General features: G+C 40.5%; 1 protein-coding gene across 3 annotated transcripts in view; it reads left to right on the top strand.

The window, feature by feature from the left end:
* plppr1 (phospholipid phosphatase related 1) overlaps nt 1-25,465 on the top strand; it is a 93,412-nt gene that overhangs the window by 8,981 nt on the left and 58,966 nt on the right. For 2 of the 3 annotated variants that reach the window (XM_023262074.3, XM_023262078.3), the window contains exon 1: nt 24,369-24,529. The exons of the other annotated variant lie outside the window; for it this stretch is intronic. The gene's annotated coding sequence lies outside the window, so the exon portion shown is untranslated. Of the gene's footprint in view, nt 1-24,368; nt 24,530-25,465 lie in introns of those variants that run through there. 3 annotated transcript variants of the gene reach the window in all.

Below are 25,465 nucleotides of genomic sequence, written 5' to 3'. Positions count from 1 at the left end.
ACGTCCAACTTTACAGCAAAAATAAACATGTTTACAACCTGATACAAAAAATATTTTGGTCTCTGTAACTAATTTTCCCATTTCTGATAAGTGTAAAGGTTTTATAGCTTGCAAGTTTGAACTGCAGAAGGTTTAAAGTTGCATAATTAAAGGCATGGCTGCTTTGACTGACAGGTGTTTTCCATCACCAGACAGTCCATGGCTCGCCTCAAGTCTGCTCACACTCCACCGATTTGCTGATTTTTGGTTTCATGGGGATTTAGGAGGAGTCAGGCGCTGCCAAGAAAGCGATGGCTGGAGGTTTGTAGGTTTGTCCACTTTTGTATAAGGCAGTGGATTTAACTTTACACAGCTTTCTCATATGATAAAGTCTGTATCTTCCTTCTTCTTCTTCTTCTCTGATGCGAATACGCTGTGATTTACTGCAGAACATCTTTAAACAAAGCACCATATGGTTAGCAGCAGCGACATCATCAACTCTTAATCAAGTGGAGCTTCAATTCTCAAACAATTTAAATAAACACAAATATTCTTCTACTACAAGAGGCAATTTACTGTCTGATCTCCCTCATGAGAAGCAAAACATTTTGCCTCTTTCCTGTGAATTCACAAGAATGAATATGAACTGCAGGCAGATTAAAAGATTAGCAGAAGATAGTTAAGAGTTTAAAGTAATTCAAAAATGATTCTGTAAACTTCTTACAGAAACCTAAGGATGTTTCCCACTATGAATCAATGTACTGAGACAGCTCTTAAATATTGTGCAATATATGTTTGTTAGCCCAGTTTAAAGGTGTATTCTATGTTTTTTGCATTTTTTTATGCCTATTTTTTTTTCTGTAAAAGGTGTCAAAAGACTCTAATGCTATATGTAATACATGCATTTTTTAAAAAAATATATAGCAGATTAATTAAGTTTTGTACATATGTGTTAACATTCATTGAATATCACTTATAAAAGAAAATATAATAGACATTTGAATTTTACAATTTTAAGTTAATGTATGGGTTTAAGAAGAGCATGTATCTTTATTACTTTGCATGCCAAAGCTAAAGTTTCTCAAAATACACTGTTATTGCTTCACCATGTAGATAGAAAGTTGTCTCATGAATACATAAAAATAAATAAACCACATGTTTTCGAATGCCACTGTTGGATTTTGACCTGAACTAAGCCACATGCAGATGCTAAAGTTTGATGAACAAAGAGTGCGACTGCATGACCCACTTCAGTTGTGCAAATACGTGTGTTTGCCTCAGCGGCTATAAACAATTCATAAACATCCTGAGCAGGATTTGGGGGAAGATGAAGGATGCTGACATCCTTCTTGTCGGGAAAAAAGTTATTAGAAGACATTAAATATTAAACAAAAGAGCTCCCTTCTTTCATCTGCAGTGCAGCTACAGGTACAGAAACAGGAACAGGTAACTCTCACTGCCAGTCTCTAGTGCTTGTTTTTGTGCCAAATCTGTCAATAAAATGTGAAACAAATGGACAGCGACATACAGGATGAAGGTAAAAGAAGTGTGTTGCAACCTCTTCTGTCATCAAATTAAACCAACATAGTCAAAAACTACAGATGAATCGAATATTTGCTTTCATGCATTGATTCTAGACATTTTCCAATACAAAAGTCTTCACAATAATCCTGTAAATTTAGGCAAAACTGATAATATCTGATTGCGGTTATCTCTTCCAGGATAGCTCAGTGCTTTCCTTAATAAAGCTGACTTTTAGTGAAGATATTATTTCTATTTACAGGCTTTAAAATGGAATCAAAGTGTTAAATCCTGGCACCCTATAGGCAAGACAAGGATCCTATTTTATGTCCAAATATTTTGATGATTAGAAAAAAATGTATTTAGTTTGTCCTTCAACATAACCATTAATACTGGCAGCATTTACAGCTTTGATTACCAGTTTGTTTTCTGCAGCACCGCACAAAGTCATACTTGCTCTGCCTACACAGAGCTGATCACTGGCAGGATTTCCATATTTATCATCCAAACTGCCTGCAAAACTCACAGTTTTCACCTTGACACAGGATGATTGACAGGAGAGACATGAGCACGGCGCTGTTAGGGTGAGCTGTCGATCGCTTTAGCTTCCAGTTTTTATACTGGAAACTCACATTCTCAAACAACAACAACAGCTGAAATGTAGTTTCTGAATGTAAATTTCAGGCTGAAATGGGTCACAAAGGTACAGATTTAGACCTACAATGACCTGCTTGTTCAAATTATTGCTCTTGTAGTTGAAGAGTTTGAAGAAGTGGTGACGTAAACAATCAAATAAACCACTTTATCCCGGTCTTGAACTCTCAGTGCTTTCCAGACTCAGTGTTTGCAGCATAAATGGAGCTCTGTTCGTTCTATTAGGTAGATTTGAGCTAATTTACCGTCAACGTTTTCCCATCTGAACACTGTGAATAAAACAGCAGAGAGGAGAGGGTTAATCTTTCATTTCTGCCCACAGACTTGCCAGCCGGCTTCAAAAAGACCACGCTAACGTCTCGGCCCAGACTGCCAGCGTGGTGCTTCATGTATATGTGTGGGAGAGACAGAAATGCTATAGAGCTTTGTGTAACGGGAGGAACAGTTGGGAAAGCCCTATTAGCAGCTAACTGGGAAATCCCAAGCACTGGTTTGGAGGAGGAAGGGGGGGGGAGGCGTGGGGGAATAACTGTACGGAGGGCTCAGAAGGTTGGAGGGGTGATACTGAGAGTGCACACACTGCTGTGGCAACGTGTTGGAGTGTGCACCGAGGAGCAAATGTTTGTTTTGTGGGTTTAATGTACTTATAATTGCGATTTCTGCAGGTCTGTTTGGCCTTGTGTGTGTGTGTGTGTGTGCGTGTGTGTGTGTGTGTGTGTGTGTGTGTGTGTGTGTGTGTGTGTGTGTGCATGCACAGCTGTGGCACGCAAAAGAAGGCCAGGGCCCCCGAGACAAACGTGGCCGCTTACCCGCTTGGTTGCCATGGCGACTGGTAGATGGGAAAGGCTCTGTCGGAATTGCCATTAAAATGGAAAGCAGCGCACCATTGCATGCCTGCACACACACACACACACACACACACACACACACACACACACACACACACACACACACACACACACACAGAATGCATTCACATGAAGACAAAGCAGGCATAAAATCTCACGCACACACATACGTGAGCGCGCACGTTGCCGGGTTCCTCTGCCTCAGCGGCGTTGTCGTATTTTTTTTTTTTGTCAAATAAGAGAATGCCATTGGTTTGTTGAAATATGCAACTCAGCTACAACTACAACATCAATATTACAATTAATGGCTCCTAATTCCCACGTGCACATGTGGTGTGTGCGTGTGTGTGTGTGTGTGTGTGTGTGTGTGTGTGTGTGTGTGTGTGTGTGTGCAATAATGGGACGATATTAAAATAGTGCTATTGAAGAGAAAAATAGCTGGACCCAGCAGGATCCTTGGAGACGCTTGTGAAGGCTTTTGCAGCTGCAGCCTTTCTTGTGCTCTCTATTTTAATTATATCTTCAGAAGGTCTGAGAGGTTGAGCACATTTCTGGAAAGTGACAATATTATACCGCCCTCACTTCAAGGAGCCGTTTGAGGTTAAGCCTTGGTTGTAAGCATTGAGGAATTAGCTTTGGGTGCAAATGTGCATATTCAAGGGCAGACTGACGCCATTCTTCTGCTTTGTTTCACCTTAGTGCATTGTTGTGCCTTGCCAGACCCATAAAATTCCTCCTATGCACACTGAATGTTTTGCCAGCTGGCTCCTATAGATGTCCTCACCAGCTGTATAACCCCTGACATTCCCTTCCTCCTCTGAAAGTACAACAAGCTGACAGACTCTGTGGGCCAGCGGTGAAGCTCAGACCTCTGTGAAGCTTCCAGTCCAGCGGTGAAGGCCCAACTGGCAGGTTCTTACAGCCGCTGGATGTATAATGGCTCATGGCAGCGAGGAGAGAGCTGAGGGCAGCTTTAAATGTAATGGTCAGGCTTCACTTTGCTCCTCACCTTTTGTGACAGAAAGAATGAAATCGCAGGCAGAGGAGAGCAACATGACAGGTCTCCAGAGGGAGGCTAGCTGGAGGGTTGCTGTGCTCAGTTAGAGGCAGAACAGTCTGTCAGGCTTTCTGTTGTGGCACATATGAAGTTTACAATAACAATATGGACTGATTTAGCACTGAGAGTTTTGAGTATTTTTTGGAAAACATGTAGCAGCTAATTTCTCACTTCTAGCCAGTGGGTGTAAATTTTGTCCACTTAAAAGGCCAGTGTTGCTGGTGGATTATAGCAGCTGTAATCATAAGGTAATCTCAGCCCATTGATTTGTGGAAACTTTGTCTCCTCTGGTGGACTTTTTATTGTATCCCACTGATATATTTTAAAATACTACACACAAAATATCACAATATCTGTGTAGAAGATCATGTTAATTCTAAGGGCTTCACTATAAAGTGACTTGATTTCTCTAATCCAAGATGCTTTTTAAATATTGACTGATTGGAACTTCCATCTACAGTCATGGAAAAAATGATTAGACCACCCTTGCTTTCTTCAATTTCTTGTTCATTTTAATGCCTGGTACCTGGTTGCCACATGGCAAGGTCAGTTAAAGCCTGAATGGAGAACCAGAACATTGGAACCATGCCTTGGCTGCTCAATCATCAGATCTAAATCCAACTGAAAACCTGTGGAAAATCATCAAATGCAAAATGGAGAACCACAAGGCCAAAAAACAAAGCAGGTTAGTTAGAATTAGTGCAACAAGAATGGGAGGGCTGCACAGTGGTGTAGTGGTTAGCACTTTCGCCTTGCAGCAAGAAGATCCCTGGTTCACGTCCCGGCTTTCCCGGGATCTTTCTGCATGGAGTTTGCATGTTCTCCCTGTGCATGCGTGGGTTTTCTCCGGGTACTCCGGCTTCCTCCCACAGTCCAAAAATATGCTGAGGTTAATTGATCATTCTAAATTGCCCGTAGGTGTGGATGTGAGAGTGATTGTTTGTCTCTGTATGTAGCCCTGTGACAGACTGGTGACCTGTCTAGGGTGTCCCCTGCCTTCACCTGAGTCAGCTGGGATAGACTCCAGCCCCCCATGACCCTAGTGAGGATTAAGCGGTGTATAGATAATGGATGGATGGATGGCAACAGGAATGGGCTGCTGTGACAGCAGAACAATGTTAGAAGCTGGTGGAGAGCAGCCAAGGCGCATGACTGCAGTCAGAAAAGAAAACATGGAATCCTAAAAGCTATTTTTGGCAGAACAATGCCATAGCTATTGATGTAAGAACTGAAGTGATTTTGGTTATTATCAAGAAAATCATGGAAAATGTCTGATATCAGCTCTGAAATTAAACTCTCAGGAGATATTTTTGTTGCTATCATTATATTTGTCCTAACAAATGCACCTTTAGTTGTACCGGCCATTGAAATGAACAAGAAATTGAAGAAAACAAGGGTGGTCTAATGATTTTTTTTTCATGACTGTATACAACCTGGCAGTTTTACAACCATGAAATCACCGGTTAGGAGCACCTCAAGATGTTAATGTTGGTGAAAGTTCATCAAGACTGCATTATAAGTACCTGATAGGTGGTGTCAGAGAGATGAGTGTTTCACTCCTCTGTCAAATCATCTGTCTTTGTCCAGAATGTAAACATAATTGTCCTCCGATTAGTGTCTCTTAACCTTTAGATACAGGTGGACTTTTGAGTCTTGTCCTGAGTAGCTGGATCTCCTGTGTCCACCTGAATCAGAAGGTTTTGGGGACAACAAAGTTAAAATTCTGGACAGAGAAGATTGCTTGGAGGAGGAGTAAAGGAAGCCACAAAGGTCAGCAGGCATCATAAAACAGAGCACTGTCTTTTTTAATGAACAGAGACAAAAATAGCACCTGAGACATTCACAAAATAATATCCAGGCTTGTTCTGAAGTTTGTCCAGCCAAGCAAACTCACAAAAGGTCAAACAATGCTGAATAATACCTTTAAAGTTGGAATACATCATCAGACTGCCCAAGCACTTCTGGTTGCAAATCATCTTTGTACAATCAGGATCTCAATTTCATAATGTTTCAAACAGCAGGCAAGTCAACAGAAAAAAGGAAAAACACAAACGCCTACACAACTACCGAAATAAATTATAGTAAACTTGGCAAAATGACAGCGGATGTGATCAGAGTCCAAGCATCTGTTTGACTGATCTTCACTTCTGAAGAATTACTTTTTCTTGTTCCATTGATATCAAAGTTTTAAAGCAAAGCATTACACAGAGCATCACACCGCCTTCTTTTTAAAGTGTGTGCTGTTGTCATCTCTTTCCCCAGTCAAAGACATCCACTGATTTATCAGACCAGTTCACCTGGACCGTGGTCTATGGTCCAGTTTTGACACTCTGTAGGTGTTTTGGTGATGTACAGGGGTCAGATTAGACTCTGACTGGTCCATGAAGACCCAAACGCCTCAAGCTGTGATGCCCTGTATGTTCTGACACCTTTATCATAGGTGGCATTAAGGTGTTCAGCAGTTTTTTGTGCTGCAGTTGCTCTTCTGTGCGACTGGATCATGGGTCAACCTTTGCTCACCATGTGCATCGCTGAGCTTTGGGTGTTCATGAACCTGTTGTTGGTTCCTCAGTTGTCCTTTCCTGGACCGCTTTTGGTAGCTACTAACCACTAGACACCGGGAACACAAGAACATGATACCTGCTGTTTTGGTGATGCTCTGACCCAGTCATCTAGCAATCACAGTTTGGCCCTTGTCAAAGTCTCTCAATGTCAGCTTCAAGAACTAACTGTTCACTTGCTAACTGATATAATATCTTAATATATAATTACTGCCCATTCACAGCAACATGAATTACCCTGCCGTCTTACATTGGTGCTTTTGTGAGCTTGGCAGCAGAGGAAAGTCTTCTGGAATCCTCTAAGGCAAAAATGCATTTATTTATGTGTGTAAAGACCCAGCAAGGGCAATCTGTCCACACACCCACTGTAAAGAAAGGTTAAGCTAAATGCTGTGGGAACCCCTATGGGTATAACACTGGACTCCCAGCTGACTTCCATGTTTGTTCATGCATTCAAGGAAAGGGATTTGCATGTTTGAAAAAAAAAAAAAAACACTCTAGCATGAGGATGGCAGGAGTATTCAATGGTGATGTGTTGTATACAGATTGTTTTAATGTACATTTATGTCAGTTTCTTTTCCTGCCTTTGTGTTTTTTAGTTAGTTGATCAGACTTGCATGTTAGACCCAATAGACTCACGTTGCTGCTCAAGGCCATAGCTGCAGAAGTGCAGTTTCATAATACTGCTGCCGACATAATCCCCTGTTTCAGACTCTGGATCCCCCCTGCCTTTGTCCTTTCTTCTTCTCTCCACCTAATTCAGGCTGCACCTCTCCCTCATTGTCATAAACTCTCACAGACAAGAAAACGGTCTTTGTTTTTCAGCCTCCTTTTACTTCCAATGCCTTTTCAATGACATCATTTATTTTCTGCCAGAATATTAAATATCCATTTCAACACTGTCCCACGGTATTATTTTAAATAACCTGACTTACAATAAAAGGCTTTGCTGTCACTCACATAGAGTATAATTGTGTGTTGATAGTAAATTGACTTGCATTAGTGCACAATAGAATCAAAGGCATCTAAAACTCATCTAATCATGTATCTGCAGCGCTATCAGTGTATCAGCAGGAAACCTCTCACCTTATTAAGACTTCACTTGTCACAGCTGACAAGCATATTGCAGCGAGGCGCTTACATGTTGCATTTACACATGATGTGGTTTACCTTTTCCCAAGTGTTCACACACGCTCAGTCGAGTGGAGTTCTGCTGAATCAGGCATTTCCTTAGTGGGTTGTTTTTGTCACAAAAGACAACACAGCATCCCTGGGAAGTTAATGTCAAATTTCCACATGCTGGAACATCTTTATTTTGATCTCTGTCCTTTCTTCTAGCTCACTTCCTGTCTGTTCTTTTTGATGCATCAGGACAGTCTGTTCCCATAAAGCGAGGTGCAGAGTTAGTTCCTACAACAGCTACAGCTATAGGAAGTTTTCTTTGGTTGCTGTGGGAATTTGGTGGCACACAAGGCCTCGGAGGACGCTGTAATTAGCCCAGAGTACCATCAGTCTGTTGTGCAGCTCATCTTCAAAGGATTACAACAACAAAGAGATTTCAGAGGAGGCTTGGCGGAACATTAGCCTGGCTGCAGGTTTGCCAGGTTTACGGTTAATTGAATTTCTCCTGTGGTACTTTTTTATCATTATATAACCAGATATGACCTTTTGATGTTTAATATGGATCAGTGTCACATCGAGTGAGGAGCATTACTGAAATGAAAACTGATAAACTATTATGATCTTACAGTAACGCTGATTAAAAGTGATGTTACAGCAACAACACACACAGTCTGGATAGAGTCATAATGTATGAACACACACGTACTGTAACGGTGAGTGTGTTGGAAGGATGGTGACCAATCAAAGTGTGATGAAACATTAATATAATGACAGCATGGTAACTATAAAGGTGCTGCCCGGTGACGATGGATTTGATTTTCCTAATTACAGTGGAGCTACAACTATTTTGATAGTTGGAGTTCAAAAGTTTGGGGTCATCCAGGCAATTTGGTCATCCAGAGTTTTCCATGAAAACTCCCACTTTTATCCATGTGCTAACATAACTGCACAAGGGTTTTCTAATCATCAATGAGCCTTTCAACACCATTAGCTAACACAATGTAGCATTAGAACACAGGAGTGATGGTTGCTGGAAATGTTCCTCTGTACCACTATGGAGATATTCCATTAAAAATCAGCCGTTTCCAGCTAGAATAGTCATTTACCACATTAACAATGTCTGGACTGGATTTATCATTCATTTAATGTTGTCTTCATTGAAAAAAATGCTTTTCTTTCAAAAATAAGGACATTTTTAGTAACACGAATATTTGACAGGACAAAAACTAAACAGCTGCAGTGGAAGAGGTGTGTGTTTAAAAGTGTTTACATCAGTAAAACTAGTCCCTGTGTTGTTTCCCTTTGACTTGTTGTCTCAGTTGCTTGGTGAGCTGTGGTGGCAAGATGAAAAACTACTGTGGAGTCAAGCGGGAATTAATGAGCCATGTCCACCTTCTCTCTCGTACTCTCTCTCTTTCTACACGGCAGCTTGGACGTGGTGGCGGTCGCTGCTCGCTGAGTCACAGCACCGTATGTTGTCATTTCATGGAGTGTGTTAATATAGTTACAGCAAGTTTGTGTCGACAGAATGGAGCCAAATAAAATCCCCAGTAGTCACGTCTAAACTTTTTTTTGCAAGAAGTTATCAAATTTCTTGCCAAAATCAGTTCCAAATTTGATTACTGCAGGCCATTCAAGTTGCTGAATCATGTTTGAATTTCTGTGTTTTCTATGTATAAATAGTCACTTTTGAGGGATTATTTGGGTTGAGTTTAATAACTGGTCATGCGCTGTCTTTCTTCTTAAACCAGTTTTAAATCTTCAAGAGAAAAAATGAAATTAGAAGATCAACCAACATGTTTCTTACTGCAGTACATGGTGTTGGTTCAGGGGCAGAGCAGTGATTTCAAACCGTGCATATTAGGTTACACTGCACTCATATCCGGGTCATATAATTACTTTAGTGTTGACATTTATAATGTCGGCTGCTCCCCCCACCCTCCACAATGTGGGTATCCTCATACTGAAATAATTTACTGCTGCAATCAAAAATGATGCTCGTATCAGTTCACTGAGTTTATGATGACAAAGTCGTTATGGAACAACTGTGACCTTTGCAGAGTGAATCAGCACGGCAGCTAATAAAAATACAAGCGGAGGAGACTTTGTATTGTGTTCTGCTGAATCTTACAGCATGGAGTGTATTTACACACACACACGGGTGGCCGTTAGATTTGCATCACGGTTGTACTTGTGTTGTGTTCACTGACCTGTGAGGCTCCTTGAGAGGCAGAGAGGTGACAAAACACGAGAGGAGAGGAAGGTTGTAGATGTTAAAGAGGAAGGAGAGGAGGAACAAAAGGTTGTATGTTGTATTATTTATCTTCTGCAGATGTGAGCCTACATTGTTTATCCTCACGGGCCACACGTTGCTCCTCTGGCCGGCGATAAATGACTTCCTCGGCGTGGAGGACACTTATTTTGTCGCAGTTTAGATCCTCCTGTTGTGTGCACTAGTGATGCAGAATTTGAGCAAACCAGCTCCTGAATATATGAACTATTTGGGCATGCTCACATTTTTACATTCCTCTGTTGGACATGTTGGCGCCCCGAGCAAACTCCATTACTAATGTGTTTGCTTCCCTGTGTCCTAGTGTGCGTTTGTTTGCATGTGCGTGTTGAGTCATCGCGCTTTCAGGAGCTTTCAGCCCCTCCGAGTCCTAATGGAGATGAATGCTGCCTCCTCTACCTTACAACAGTGATTTAATCACACAAATAGGCAGCCCAGCTCACCTTGTGTGTGTATATACTGTACTATGTGTGTGTTTGTGTGTGCATATTCCCCTGGCTTTGTTTAGGTCAGACCACACGGTTGAGAGTTTCTGAGAGACCACCCTGAGGCCTGTGCATGAAATGGTACTAAAGTAGGTGATAGTGTGTGTCTGTTTATGCGTGTTTGTGTGCTTATTTCCATATGTGTCCTCACAAGGTTGGACAACCTCAGAGGAAACAACATCACACCACTCCTCAGATATTTTTTGGGGTCAGACTGTTGGTTTACAGATGAAATTAGAATTCTAATCAACTTGCCTGAGGTCTGTTTAGGGTTATTGCATATTAAGGATTTGGTTTTAAATGAAGACATACAGCATATATTCGAAGCTAAGATTAAATTTAGGAAATGAATTCAGTCAGAGAAAGTTTTGTTCTGCGAGCGTCAGTTAGCGTCTTTGTAACTCGCAGGGCATAGCTTAATTGTTGTTGCCATGGCGAGCATTTAAACCCCTCTGCTGACATCATAACCCCATTTATGCGTCTCAGAGAACATCTGCTCCCATTCAGCTCCAACCTCAAGAAGTGACATGTGATCATCTTCACCGCTCTGACTGGAAAACAGAGCAGAGGGAGCCGTTTCCACAAATCAGCTTTTATCTTTACTTTGCTTGTGAAAGCCACAGAATGTACAAGAAAGTGCAACAACATTCAGATTTTTTCAGTCGTCATGCAAGTAAAGTCCTATCTGATCACATGTTTCTGCTAAAATATTGGCTTTTAATTTGCTGCTCGCTCCTGTTTGATAAATCTGAAAATAGGGCCACTCTATTCTGTCGATTTCTTGCTAAACTGAAAATGAATAATAATCATGAATGAATAAGACCGAGCCAGTGTTATTTCAGCGCTAATTATTTCACTTTGTTCTAAATCTGTATTCAAAGCATGCAAAATGGTTTATTTATGGTTTTCCAGGTCATCCCATTTATTGGAGGTCGTTCAAATGCAGCAACTAGAGGATGTTTTAAAGAAGAAATCTGAAATGTCATGTTTAACAGAATTCTATCATCATACACACATTCCTGTTTGAAAAGTTGCACACACCCGAACGTAGCTCTGAAGGAAAAAGTTTCAGTTTGATTTTATTGGTGGAAAGCTGAACACTCTGGAGGGCTTCGTTCTCATAGGATTTCTCAGGGAAAATTCCCCCTTTTTGCCGTCTTCAGATGGATGTACACAGGAGGAGATGGAAACAGAGAGAGAGAGAGATTCATAGACGAAGCAGAGAGAAATAAACTGAATATATGACGAGAAATGTTGAAACAACATCAGAGAGGATTCTTCCACTGACTGTGTTAGCGATCAAACAGATAAACAGGGAACGAAGCGGGACAGAAGAAATACCACAGAATGGGTTGTGATGATTTATGGCTGATGCAAATGAAAAGCTGCAGCTCCCTCGGCAGCGCTGGGCTTTTGTCTTGCCTCACTAATCCTTCCCGTACCCCCGTTTCTCTCTTCCTTAAGCTCACATCCTCCCTGAGCATCCCCAGTCGACGCTTTCCCATCATCCCTCTCGCATCTTTTTCCCTTCAAATGCACTTCAGCCGCCCTATATTTCTGCTGTTCGCGCCCCTTTGACCCTTCCTCTCTGATTTTTCCCACTCCTTTAATCAGCTCCTTCTCCCCCCTTCCTCTTTCACATCCGTCCTGCCCCCCTGCACTCTTTGGCTCCCCAGCCGTGACCCACCCCCGCCTCGCTCCCCGTGATCCCGTTAAAGCTTCATGTCAGCTTTAGTGTCTGTTCGCACATATTAAGCCGGACAGCCGCTGTATGGGTCTGGGAGACAGAGCGTAGGTCAGCACCAGCATCTGTCCAGCCTAGTCCAAGGAAGCAAGTAGACTGTGTCTCAAAAAAATGTCTGTTGTTGTACTTTCCCCTTTTTAAAACAGCCCCACTGCATTGTTAAAATATGAACTGATGCTGGAATTGTACACTTGTATGTGGGTGCTATGACAAAGTGTAATATTTGGTCACTTGAAACAAAGCATGTCAACATGAATAATGAATATAAATGTGCAGCCTTCATTTTTTCTGCTCTCCACAAGATTCTTGAGCCTGGCTGAAGGGATTCACACCCATCCAGCCACAACATTAATGCAGTAAATACATGAGGCAGTGAATTGGGGTGATAATGCCCGTGCTGGATGGAGTTGGGGGGAAATTTTCTTCAGGGCAAATTGTCATGCTAAAAGAGAAAGGAAACCTTCTCCAAATTTGGAGTGACACGGTTTTCTTTGTCCCATTAAGCTTCCCCTAAAGGGATAGTTTTAGATTTTTAAGAAATTTGCTTTGTTTGCTCCTTTTCTGGAGTTTCTTGTGGTTGCCTGGGAATGGAAATAGTCACACAGAAACCCTCATAAAACCTTCATCCATCCATCCATCCATCCATCCATCCATCCATCCATCCGTCCATCCATCCATCCATCCATCCATCCCAGCTCCAACAAAGATCTGGACAAGTCGTCAGTTCATCACACATTCAGACAGACAACCATTCATGCTCAAACCTACAGCTGATTTAGAATCACAACTTCTACACAGACACAGAAAGAACAAACAAACTCTACACAGGAAGTCCCAGCAGACTAGCAGAAACCTTCTTGCTATGGAGCGATAGTGCTAACCACTGCACCACCATGCTGCCCTTAAAGCAACAAAATACTATAACACCCCCAGAGGTGGTTCTAATCTAAGCTAACATCTCCTTGCTCCAACTTCATTTTCACAAGACAGATATGAGAGTTGGCCCCTGGCAATAAAACAACAATATTTACCGACCATAGACACTTTGTTTATAGCAATAAGAGTGCCTAAATGCACCAGATGCCATGAAAGCATATAATAAAAACTCAAATTTTGTTGCACAAACAAACCTCATGTTCCCTCCCTGGTTCATAAACAGTCCATCAGTCCTTGGTAGTAAAGCCTTCTCCCCTTCGTCACTCTCCCAGTTGGCTTTTGTGCAGGCCTCCTGAGGTGCACTAGTCTGCAGCTGCCTGGTTCATTCATCATTCCCAATAGTCGCCCCAGTGAGACGGGCTTCTTGTTCTAAAAATCACCCCAACCACATCCAGTTAAGAAATGCACTCCTGGCGGTCTGGTCTGAAGGTGGATGGACTTGACGTTGGAGACCACAGTAAGAATTCAACCCATTTGCACCCAATTAACTAACTATACTGTTCCTAAAGGGGGTGGGAACAGCCACAGATCATTGTTTTTCAGAACAAAACAGTCTAAAAACCAGGAGTTAAACAGTCATGGTGAAATAATCCATCTTTACAGTATTTTGAGTCGCAAAACTGAAAGACACTGTAGGGACATGTGGAGTTTTGATGAATTTACTGATACAGATCACAGTATTTTTACTTTTAAAGTGTAGGTGGTTTGATTCCTTTCTCCTTATTAATTTTTATTCATGTGGGTAATTTATTTACTTATGTGTTTATTGTTGTGTTAATATTTACATTATTACTGATGTTAAATTTAAAGTAAGATGGATAAATTCCAATTAAATTGTTTTTACTTTTTCAGCCGGTCTTTCATTAAAAAAGAGGGCATTTAAATGTTCAGTAATTATTGATGTCATCTAAAATTAAACATTTTAACGTTATTGATGGTCTTATCCGACCCTGGGATGGAAAATAACAGAACATAAAAAACAAATTGTGAACTCAAAGGCCCAAACTATGAAACCAGACTTCTACCATGCGGTGCTTGTTTTCATTTTGAATGATACTTTATGTTATGCTATAGCTCTCCTCCTTTTACTTAACCTCCTTTATTTCCTCCTCCTAAGTATCTCATATCCATATTTCATTCCTCTTTGATCTTCTCCAGCCCTTCTCATCCCACTTCCCCCTTTTCTTTTCTATAATCTCCTGTTTTCTGTCTTCATTCTTTGTAATTGCATTTCATCACCGCTCTTTATTTCATCTTGTTCCACCCCTCTCTGTACACTTTAATGCTTTCCTACCCTCCTATCTTATCATTTGCATCTTTCCATCCCTGCCTGTCTCATCTCTCCTCTTCCTCTGTGTCTCTCTGCTGTTTATTTCCACCTTAAGAAACCGTTTATCTTTCCTTTACCGTCCTCTTCCTGCCGTATCACTGCCATCTCCTTTACAGCTTTCCATTTTCACCGCTCATCCCTTCTTTGAATGTGCTTCTCTCTTCAAGGAGCTGAGTGTTCCCACCCTGGCATCAGTTTGTTGGTTGCCACGACAACCTCCCGAGCCAAGTTATTTATAGCTGCAGATCCGCATGAGTCCCACACAATACAGGCCGAGTGCGGACACGTCTTCTTTTTGTTGTTATTTGTTTATTTTTTATATCTTTGTGCTTGTGTGTGAATTTTATCTTCAGAGAAATAGCTCTAATAGCTCAATATCACTTAATTAGGAGATTATTTATCACAGTCACAAACTAAATCTGAGATTCATATTTTCTAGAAGTAACATTAGGTAAAGTTTCTACTACATTGCATGTTTTGGTTCAATTCTTAGGATTAAAGGTGCATTAAAGCTGCTGCCATCAATATTTTTATATATAAAATGAATCAAATGACATGAATATATGACACAGGTTGCTCATATGTAGATATATAGTGACCCTCTGCACTTTTATGAAGCAATTTGTTGACTTTCAGCTCATTGCTTTGGTTTAACTGCAGAAAAATATCAGCTTTAGTCCACTCTCAGTGCTCTCATTAGCATAATTCCAGATGCATCTGGCTACATCTGGAAATGCTGCATCCTGAAATAAACCCGCTCTGCATTATACCTATTCAGAACACAAAGGCAAATTGCGTTATTGACTAGCTGGTGAACACAGAAGAGCAGTGAGCTACAGAGCCTGATGTCTTCTTCAGGAGGTGGTGGAGACCAAAACAGAGCTGAAAGGAGAATAAAGACTGAACTGAAACTGTTTAGTGGTGACAACATTGATTTAAACTGAAGTCTAATGTTGTTTTGTTTGCTATAACATGTATCACACCAACTTTACATGAATATAATATGTCATTTGTAATGTTAATCTTATATGTACTTCTACTGGAAGGCACTTTGGGTCAACGTCTGTTTTAAATGTGTTAACAATGCTGACTTAACTGCATCGAAAAAAGATTACAAAATACAAACTTAGATGGATTTTGCTAAGATTGCACTGAGCGTTTTGGTTTACAAAAGTTATGTTTGGTTTGAACAGAACCCAACTCTTAGTCCACAATTATAAAAAAATTGGGGTTTTTTGTTTGTGTTTTGTGACACAGCACTAATCCGTTATAATGTACCTATCAAGAAAGTGAAATACAATCAGCTAAATGTTACATATCCTTCTTCTAAAGTTCATAAGATTCACTTTTTAAAGTAAATATTTATACATTAAAGTTATTAAAGTCATTAAAGTTATACATATTTGTACATTTTATAGTAAATTCAATAAAACTAGCCTAAATACTATTTTCACATAGCAGTAAGAAGGATTTGGGTATACCCCTTTACTCAAGGTTGTAGACTACAACCAGCAAGCACATAAAACAGTAAAATCCATGCATGCGTTGCATACATGAAGAGAATGTGTACTGGTTTTCTGCAAACACAATTAAAAATGAAAAATTTTACTAGTTTGTAGCTTCTCTCTGAAAGGCATGACTGCTGGAAATTAACATGAAGAGTCACTTTATAACAAAATGACACCTAACTGCATCTTGGGAGATGTATTACCTCTAAAGCCAGCTAATATGCTTACATTACAGTACCTTCTGTCAACCTAATAGTCGACATATTTTAATAAAACGGAGCAAGGCTGCTGTAAAGTGATGCTCTGTTCTATAAATGTACATTTTCTGGGTTTTGTTGTGGAAGCAGACGGCAGTTAATTCAAAAACTCCTCATTTCATTGTCTGGGCTTTAGGTTGTGTTGCATGTGTGTGTGTGTGTGTGTGTGTGTGTGTGTGTGTGTGTGTGTGAATAGCAGTGTCTGTCCAACATTGATTGCAGCCAAGGCCACCGCTTCACGGCCAGCCTGTTTGGTTGCCATGGAAACGAGCCCACTGCTCAGGAGTCGCCGAGAAACTAAACACCCTCAGATCAATAAGCTTCCTGAATAATGGGGCTGTAGACACACACACACACACACACACACACGCACACGCACACGCACACGCACATGCACACGCACACGCACGCACACACACACACACACACACACACACACACACAAAGCAAAGACACACTAGCCCGGCAGCTCTCAGCGCGACTCTGAAGCTCCATCAATAAGTATAGTTGTACAATTTCAGCCTCTTATTCAGATAGTAGAGTGTACGGTGAGGAGGAAAGAGTGAGACAGACTCTTTTGAAACCCACTGAGACTCTTAACTGAGCGCTGGAGAGAGGAGTCATGGCAGTTGGCAAACTGCTGAAGAGGGAGATCTGGAGTGTGACTGTCATCAGCCTCACAAAATGTGAACAGAAAAAAGAATCTAAAATGCACAACGTCGACATTTCGAATGTGAAAATGTAACGTTTCGGCCATTAATGTGATTATGTGGTAACAGTGTGAAAAGAAAACACCACTTTTACAGATCTACTAGATGAAAAATATCAGATAAAGGTTATTATCGGGTAATTAGGATTTTTGTCTGTCCAATTTACAAAACTAAGACAGCTAGAAAAGATGAAATAAGAAAAACTATTCAACTGAAGCGGAAGTTTAATTGTTACAACTGAACTCCAAGTCAAAGTTATTAGGAAATACATAAGTACACGTATCAGGCATATATGTTTTGAGATTTTTACCTTCTTGGTGATGTTTGACCCTCTTTTTTAAATACGTTGTAGTGATAAATGTGAAACCATTTGTAAAGCTTTCTGACATGATGAGGATCAACATCCTCTTCAAATGTGGTCAGAATCAGTGTGCAGACATTATTTTTTGTGCTCCAATAGCCTCGACATGCACATCATCATTCCTCTTTCTAGGTAATTGTTTCTGCCCACCTGTCTTCACATCCTCATTTCCACTTTAATATTTTACTCTTTTTCATCTTGTTCTTTCCTGCTTGTTCACAGCCCAGGTTCACATTAAAGTGTGTAATAGCTACATTAGTATGGAGGCTAAAATGTATTATTTTCACACCCCAAAAAAGACAGCAAAAGCGTGAGATGCTTAAATGGATTGTAGGGGCCACTCCTGCCATTGAACTCGTTGCTCTATCAACCTAGAAAACATGCTTTGTAGTTGGTCTTTCAACCATCGACTAGAAGGATAAGGTTTCCTGAAGACCAGGTTTGAAGCTCAGTGTGGTGGCACTAAGTGACTGGAGCTGAGATGGTCACCACAAGCATCTCTGGGCCCTGGACTGTCCTCTGACGGTCTAAAATATGCAAAAATTTAACTCTTAATGCAATTTAATGGGGTGAGTTACATAAAAATCCTCCCTCTGTACAGTTGACATGAACAGGGAAACTAGCTAGAGAGACAAAACTGTTTTATGTACCAGGCTTTAAACACATTTATTTCTGCTGTAAAGTTGCACATTTTAACATTAGGGTTAATGGGAAGTGACTCATTTTTGGAGCCTCCAGCAGCCATTCAATTAACTGCAATTTTTGCCACTTTTACGTGTTGTGTAAATAAATCTCTCTCTCTCATGATATATATATATATATATATATATATATATATATATATATATATATATATATATATATATATATATATATATATATATTGCCATTTCATTCACAAAAAAAAATTATTTAAGTGCTTTAATTTTATTTAACTCCAACCAAGCTGTCTTTACCCTAACCCTTAACCCTAAATTAAAGTCTTAAGGGTAACTTAGGGTAACTACCTTAGTAGTATAAACCCACACATTCCAGTATCCTAGATTATCACTCCCCTTAAAAATCATCATAAATTATGGGTGCTAAGGGTGTTTCCTTCCAGCAGAGGCGGGACGACTTGTATTTAGATCCAGGTCTTAAATGATTTTGGTCCATCATTATGCATCAGTAAGTCGTCCTCTTTTACCAACATGCTTTGTTGTATCGGTGAAACATGACACGATGCTGTTGAGTCTGTGTGATGCTTCTCTGGCAGATGGAGAGAGTAACAGCAGGGACAGTATATGAGATGACGAGCATAGGCAGCATGAAAACTGATACTCTTCTGTGTGAGTGTTTATACAAAATGATGCAAATAAATAGACTGATCAGTGATGTATAGAATGATAAAAACTGTATTTTGACAGACAAAGCTTACAGATAAAAACACATTCATTCAACATCTCCACACCTCAGTAGCTATACAAGATATATTTCATTTAACAAAAAAAATCCTGAAAATGTTTTTTTATCCTAATATTACTGTTATCATTAAGCTGTTGTTTACAACTATCAACTCTTGTTTTTATACCTAACTTTGAAATATCATGGGATATATCATAGTTTCAACAGCAAAAGGGCACCAGTTTCACTTTTTATGCAAGAAGAATCCTTCAATTCTTATGTTCAAGAAGGCCTCTTGTTTTTAAATGGAACATAAAGTGACAACAGCGATGGATTCACGGATTAATGCTCTTAACTTCAATTACGTTACGACGGAATATCTTCCGTCTTTCTTCTTTGAGGTCCGATGCACTGAGATGACCTCGTGCACGCTGCCTCTATGCTGAGCTATTTGCGCTCAACTGTTTGTTTGAATAACTCTGAAGTGACCTTTCTCTTGTCAGCCAGCCTTTTCAACTCTCCCAGGACCACAGCTGACTGGATGAAGTCCCGTCTTGTTTTACACACTCTTGGGAATTCAGTGTAAGAAAACTGTAGATGCTGTCACATCTGGCACCAAAAAAAAAAGAAAGAAAAATCACAACTGGTTCAAAACTTCCTTCATTTTCATATTTACCTAAGCCTTCCCAGTAGCAGCTGAACTTTTAACCGTGTCTTCGTGCTTCATACTTGCAGCCGTATCATTCTCATTTTCAGCAGCTTAACACCTTTCAGGATTAATAGGACTCAAGCTTGTGCAGATTTAAGCTTTGTCACACTAAATTCCCTGGCAGATTAATCAGCTGCACATCACATTTATAAGGAGGACGTGTCCTACAAAACAGCAGAGAGGAACAACACCTTGGTTTCAGTGAGTAAACACTTTCTGCTGAGAGCGCCATGAAAATATTAGTAAACATAAACAACTTGATGAATTTCCTTCCCACGGCAGACATTCCAGTGGGAGAAACTTGGGAACCAGAGCTTTCCAAAATACACTTCCCACAGACTCTAACAGAGGGAATCTGGCTTCTTGTACTGTGTCTTACTGCTGCTTCTTCTCTTAGCAACTAAATGAAAAGATTAGAGTAAGGAGATATGTGAGATCATAAAAATAAAATGAAGGTTGTCAGATCACATCACCTGCACTGACTTTAGCAAGAAGGGCTGCAAAACCTGACAGCTGGAAATGTGAATGTCCCAGTATGACTGAAAAGTTGCAGTGAATTATGAAGTATATGTAGTTCTTTTTACCAAGGCAAGACGACGACCCATTTGATCTAATTTAAAGAACAAAATGTAATATCTTAAATTAGACAAGCCAAAGTCACAGCATGTGCACCAGTGTTAAGACTTGTGGCAAAATGTAAAAATGCTCATGAACTACTCATAAGAGCGGTTGAACCAAGATGGCTACTAGCTTTACTTCTAGTCCTTCACTCACCAACTTAGACAACAGACTGACATGGAAATATAACACTGGTCTGTCAACAGACTACTTAGCATATTCATTTTGTGTATATTTACCTAGTTTGTTGTGTACTTTGATGATACCTGTGTGTTTTTGTGATTTATGTGAACTATTGCTGCCGTTTTGAACTGATGATAATGTGTACCTGGATTCTCAAGCTGTGGCCAGCTTCCAAAAAGGAGGAGCAAAGCTTAAACATTGGTGGAACAAGTACCGGGTCCTTCCTTCCTGCTGGCATCAGACTTTATAAACAGCACTGATCACAACAGACCACACTCACATACTGACAGTTAGCCAACAAACCAAAGTGCAATTTATTCATAGAAATACTCTGAAATTTGTGTTCTAAGTATCCATGTATTTTTCAGTTTTTCTTGTTTATATTGTACATATACTGTGTATACCTCACCTCTTTAATTTATAGTTGTGTTTTCCTGCTTTTCTTGCTGTTACTTTGCTGCTGTGACATCGCAAATTACCCCTTATGGGACTAATGAAGGATATTCTATATTCTGTTCTATTCTATTGAAGTTAAAGGAGACTATGTTGAAAAATAATACAACAATCTTCCTCTTGTGATGTTTTCTGGTGAGGCTGACAATTTTTTTAACACTTTATTTTAAATATTTTAATTTTTTGAACAAAACCAGCAGAACAAAGTGAACAGGCTCTACACAGTCGACGACAGAGAAAAAAAAAATCCTAAATAAATATATATACGGACATTACCAGTGCTACATCATAGTGAAAGGTCTGTGGGTGTGTAACAAGCGCAGGGAGAAGAGGTCGACCAGCTCAGTCTCTTAGCTTTTGCCCTTGCAAAGGTGCGCAAGGAAATGGTCCCAGATGTCAGAATATTTTTGCACCCTGTTGGTCCGTATGAATCTGAGTTTTTTCATTTGTAAAATATGGATCATGTCCGTCGTCCACCTCTGAGAGGAAGGGGGAGAGGGTGACTTCCACTCCTTAAGAATGAATCTTTTGGCCACTGTCATGTCGACAACAGAGGCTGACAACTTTGTGAAGTATTGTCATACAGACTGTAAACCATTTACTCTCATGCCTGCTTGACTCACATTGGGCAGTTGGTCTTAAATTACGTTTAATCTCAGTGAGTTGAGTCTTGTATTCCTGCAGGTCTTTGGTCTGTGCATGAACATGCTCTACCCACATTCACCACATCACAAATTCATTTTACAAAGCAAACTGAGAGTGTTTACTGCAAACTATTACTGTTATGGTTCTTATAAACATGTAGAAATTCACATACTGTTCCTCTTTTACTGTTTGTAACTGTCACCATGATGTCTCTACTAGTGTTACTGTTGCTTCTCCTGTTATTGAGTCTGTTTATCTGAGACAGATCTGGTTCTGCATGGCTCCTGTTTTTATGACTAAGTCTTCTCAGAGGGACAGTTTTCTGTGTTGGAACTTAAATTATGCACACCAGGCGTTGGGGGGTTTTTCACACGTCCAAAATGTTGAACTTGTGAAGACCTCTGAGGAAGACAATGATATCTGTTGCGTAACATCATCATCTGCCTCACTTTTACACAGTTGCATGCTTCAGCACTGTCCAATACACCCACAGATCCCATGAGCTGTTAGAGATGCCTTGCTCAGTAGTACCTCAGCAGCTTTCCAGAAATTCATTTGCTTCTCCTCCTCCTCCACAGCCAGTTTTCCTTTAGATAATCTGGGATTTTATACCCAGAAACCATACGGCCACAAGCCTGCCTGTCTGTCTCCAGGCTACCACTGTCCCCGTTTAGTTCCAAAACACATCCCGAATTTATTAGAAAACTTACCCATCACATTTTCGTTATTAATTATAACATGTGCTGACTGTCTGGATTTTAGAGTAATATCAGTTTTTCTGCTCAGCTTGATTAATGTGGCTGAAGGCCACAGATGAGAGTCGAGGGGAGGAGGAGAGAAAGAACTGGGCTCAACAAAAACCCACAGAGGCTTGGATGAGGGGGAGTCTGAGCATGGAGTGTAATGTAGCGTGCTCCATGAATCTAGATCACTGAACACACCAGTGTTTCTTTGGCAATTTCTTGTAGCAGAGATGGGCACTGTGATTTCACTGCAGTGTGTCTGTCCCACTTATGGCAGCAGCAATAACGCCACAAGTAACCAGGCTGTAGAGGTGGGAGTCGAGTGTTTCCCTGAGAAAGGACCGATTATGCAAGAAACAGCCCAGTGGAGGAAAGACAGATGACAGTCAGGGAGCTTCACTGCAAGGAAACCTTAAATCCTTGTGTGGATGTATGACGTTCAGAATTCAAGACAATCAATTTGTATTGTGTTTAGTAGCAGTAATTATATCAGTGCAGGCTTCTGGAGGAACTGCAGCCTTTTCCATATTAGGTTTCAGTGGTTGACACTGTTTACCATGCTTCTCTGAGGTTTATGAGGACTATGTTGCAGAAAGACTGGAAATTAACCAAGTTCCTCTCATTGAGTGCTTTTAAATCTAAACTGCGAGTTCTTGAGGCTGTTTCCACAACATGCACTTGTTTTTCATAACTTGCTTGTAAATTCATTTAAATTTTTTTTGTTTGTATTTTAATTATGTTTTAACTGTGTAATTTTAAAACTGTGTTTTGTATTGGCTGCTGCCTATCTTAGCCAGGAGTCCCCTCATTACCATTCTGGCTTGTTTGTATTTCTTGAAACCATCACAGTTGTACCAGGAGGAGCTAAGCCAAGGATGTAGCAATGGTGTCCCCAGAAGTAGCTACGTTAGGGTTGGTTTTAGAGGAGTGTTTCAATGCTGGGAGGAGAGAACTGCAGTTAAAATGACAAATTTGCTAAATAAAAACTAGCAGTGCTGTCTCACTGCATGATCTCAATTCTCTGTAGAAGTTGAACCTGGAAATTGTTTCCATTGTTTGCGAAGGTACTAGAAAAACAGTAACCTGTAGGTAATGGAAGGGGAGAAGAAAGCTGGGTGGTACAGTCCACATTCAGACTACTGGTTCATTGGCTTCAGTTTTCAGCCTTGACAGTTGTTGTTTGTTTTTTTATCCCGGCGATTTAAAATAACTTTATTTTTGAACTTTACGTGTGTAACTTTTATTACTGTGAAACCTATAAATCTTGGCCTTAAAAGAAAACTTTTTGCCCAACAAGCTCAATTCAGTCTCATCTTCCATCACTGTTCACCAAACTTTCTTATGCATCTTCTTCATGTCTGGTAAACAGACTTTAGGTTCATTACTGCCCCCTACTGGGCTGGAGTATTCATCAGTGTTACTGGTGTGCCAGAAATTGGGAACTGAGAAAGGTGCAATTAAATGCGTTATTTCTTTAACATGTTATTTTATCTGGAATTGATTAATTGAAATTAACACGCTATAGTCCCAGCCCTAAAAATATTAAAAAGCAAATGTTCTATTCAGGTTAATGATGTTCGTCAAGGATGGGTTAGCGAAGTAGAACAAAGAAAGTATGGTATTAGCAAATTTAATTTATTCAGAGGAATTTAGAAAATGAATAAAATGATTGAGGACAAGTCAAGGCACATTTAAAGAGACAACCACATTGGAAAAGTGTTATCCAGGAGAAAATAAATTTGGTGTTACAAACTAAACTAATAATATTTATGGTGTGAATTTACTTGTAATTTAAACATTAAGGATAAAATCCCTGCAAAAATGACAGAAAATGTAACTTATATAAAAACAAATAAATATTAAGGCTGAGATGTTGCACTGTTGCTAACAGTCGAGATTAAATTCATTTAGAACAAAAGTTATGATAAATATATACATAAATATAGGACATAAGATTAGTTATTATTCTGTAAACAACGGCAGGCCTGCAGCCATTGATCATCCGAAACCAATCAGCCTCCACGTGAAGCTCCATGAATATTAGAAACGCACCTTTTTGGAATTAAGAAATTTGGTTACAACAAATAAAAATAAAAGTCCTGTGGTGTTTCTAATGAAGCTGGAGGTGTGCATTCAGGCTGTATAGAATATGCAGGCTAGACAGCCCTACTTGATTGTAATACAAGGTCCCTACATAGAACTAAATCCGCTCCATTGGAGCTGAGGACGCGTCTTGCCCCCGCCCCCCGACAAGGCGGCACAGCATCCATCCTCATGGGCTCACACGCTGCGTGATCCACATCACAAGCCGAGAGCCGATGGAGTAGTAGTAGTACTAGTAGTAGTGGGGGTGCAGCTCTCAGGCAGATTCTCTCCTCATTCCTCTTACATGGAGTCGCTTTTTCTCTGGATTATTGCTTCATCCCATCGCGGTAAGTGTGTTGTTTTCTCCTCCTGCGCTCCTTTGTGGAAGGAAAGAAGAGGAACTGAGCAGCTATTGTCTGTTGCTGAGGCAAGTTCGGAGCTGAATCAAGTCGTCCTGTTGGATTCCACCGATCCGAGTCGGTCTCAGGGTGTCGGATGGGCTTTGTTTCTGCAGGATGTGTGTAAAATGTGTTTTAATGATCGCACAGAATCGATATCGGTATTTAGACACCTGTCTCCAGCAGCAACAGTGACCTCCCTTGTGGCGCGTTCATTTTTACGCACGTACAGATTAGGTTTTTTTGGACACCTCGCTGCTCCCTCAAACTGGGATTTGTGCATTGGGTTGCCGAGCAGAAAGAAATAAATGTGTTTTCAGTGCAGCTTAAGAAATATTTGGTCCGTCTCCCCGCCCCCCAACATCACACAGGCTGGCTGGCGATTTCTGCTCCACCAGCTCCCCCCCTTTTCCACAGACACGCAGGGCGCAGTTGATGCCTTTCACATCGCTAAATGAGTGGAATCCCGTGCTTATTAGGAGCCCTGATGAGCGGTGGAGGGTTAACCTTGAGATGAATTCAGAGCTGCATGTGTCACCATGCTCTGCCGTGCATGTGCAGCCTTGGCCTCAGCGTGTGAAGAGCTGAATGTGGGCTAGATGGAGCTCAAACATGTCTGATATACAGGCAGGCAGGGCATTTTTTTTAACCCCTTACATCTGATAACTCCCTGATTTGATCCTCTTATCACACAGATGCTTCATAAGGCATCAGATATGGTTAAAAATGGCAGCATGTACCATCACCTGCAGTTTGCATGTAAAATAATGGCAGAAAATGGAACTATGTGCATGTTTTCCAGCTCTGCAATGCCTCAATTTAGCAGACTTCAGTGCTGTTGCTATGTGGCGTCCAAAAAGTGCTGCTCGTGTTGAATTCAGTGCA

The sequence above is a fragment of the Amphiprion ocellaris genome, chromosome 17 (genome assembly GCF_022539595.1).
Source record: "Amphiprion ocellaris isolate individual 3 ecotype Okinawa chromosome 17, ASM2253959v1, whole genome shotgun sequence".
In the NCBI taxonomy this organism is placed as follows: Eukaryota; Metazoa; Chordata; class Actinopteri; family Pomacentridae; genus Amphiprion; species Amphiprion ocellaris.
This window is presented reverse-complemented; position numbering and strand designations above follow the sequence as displayed.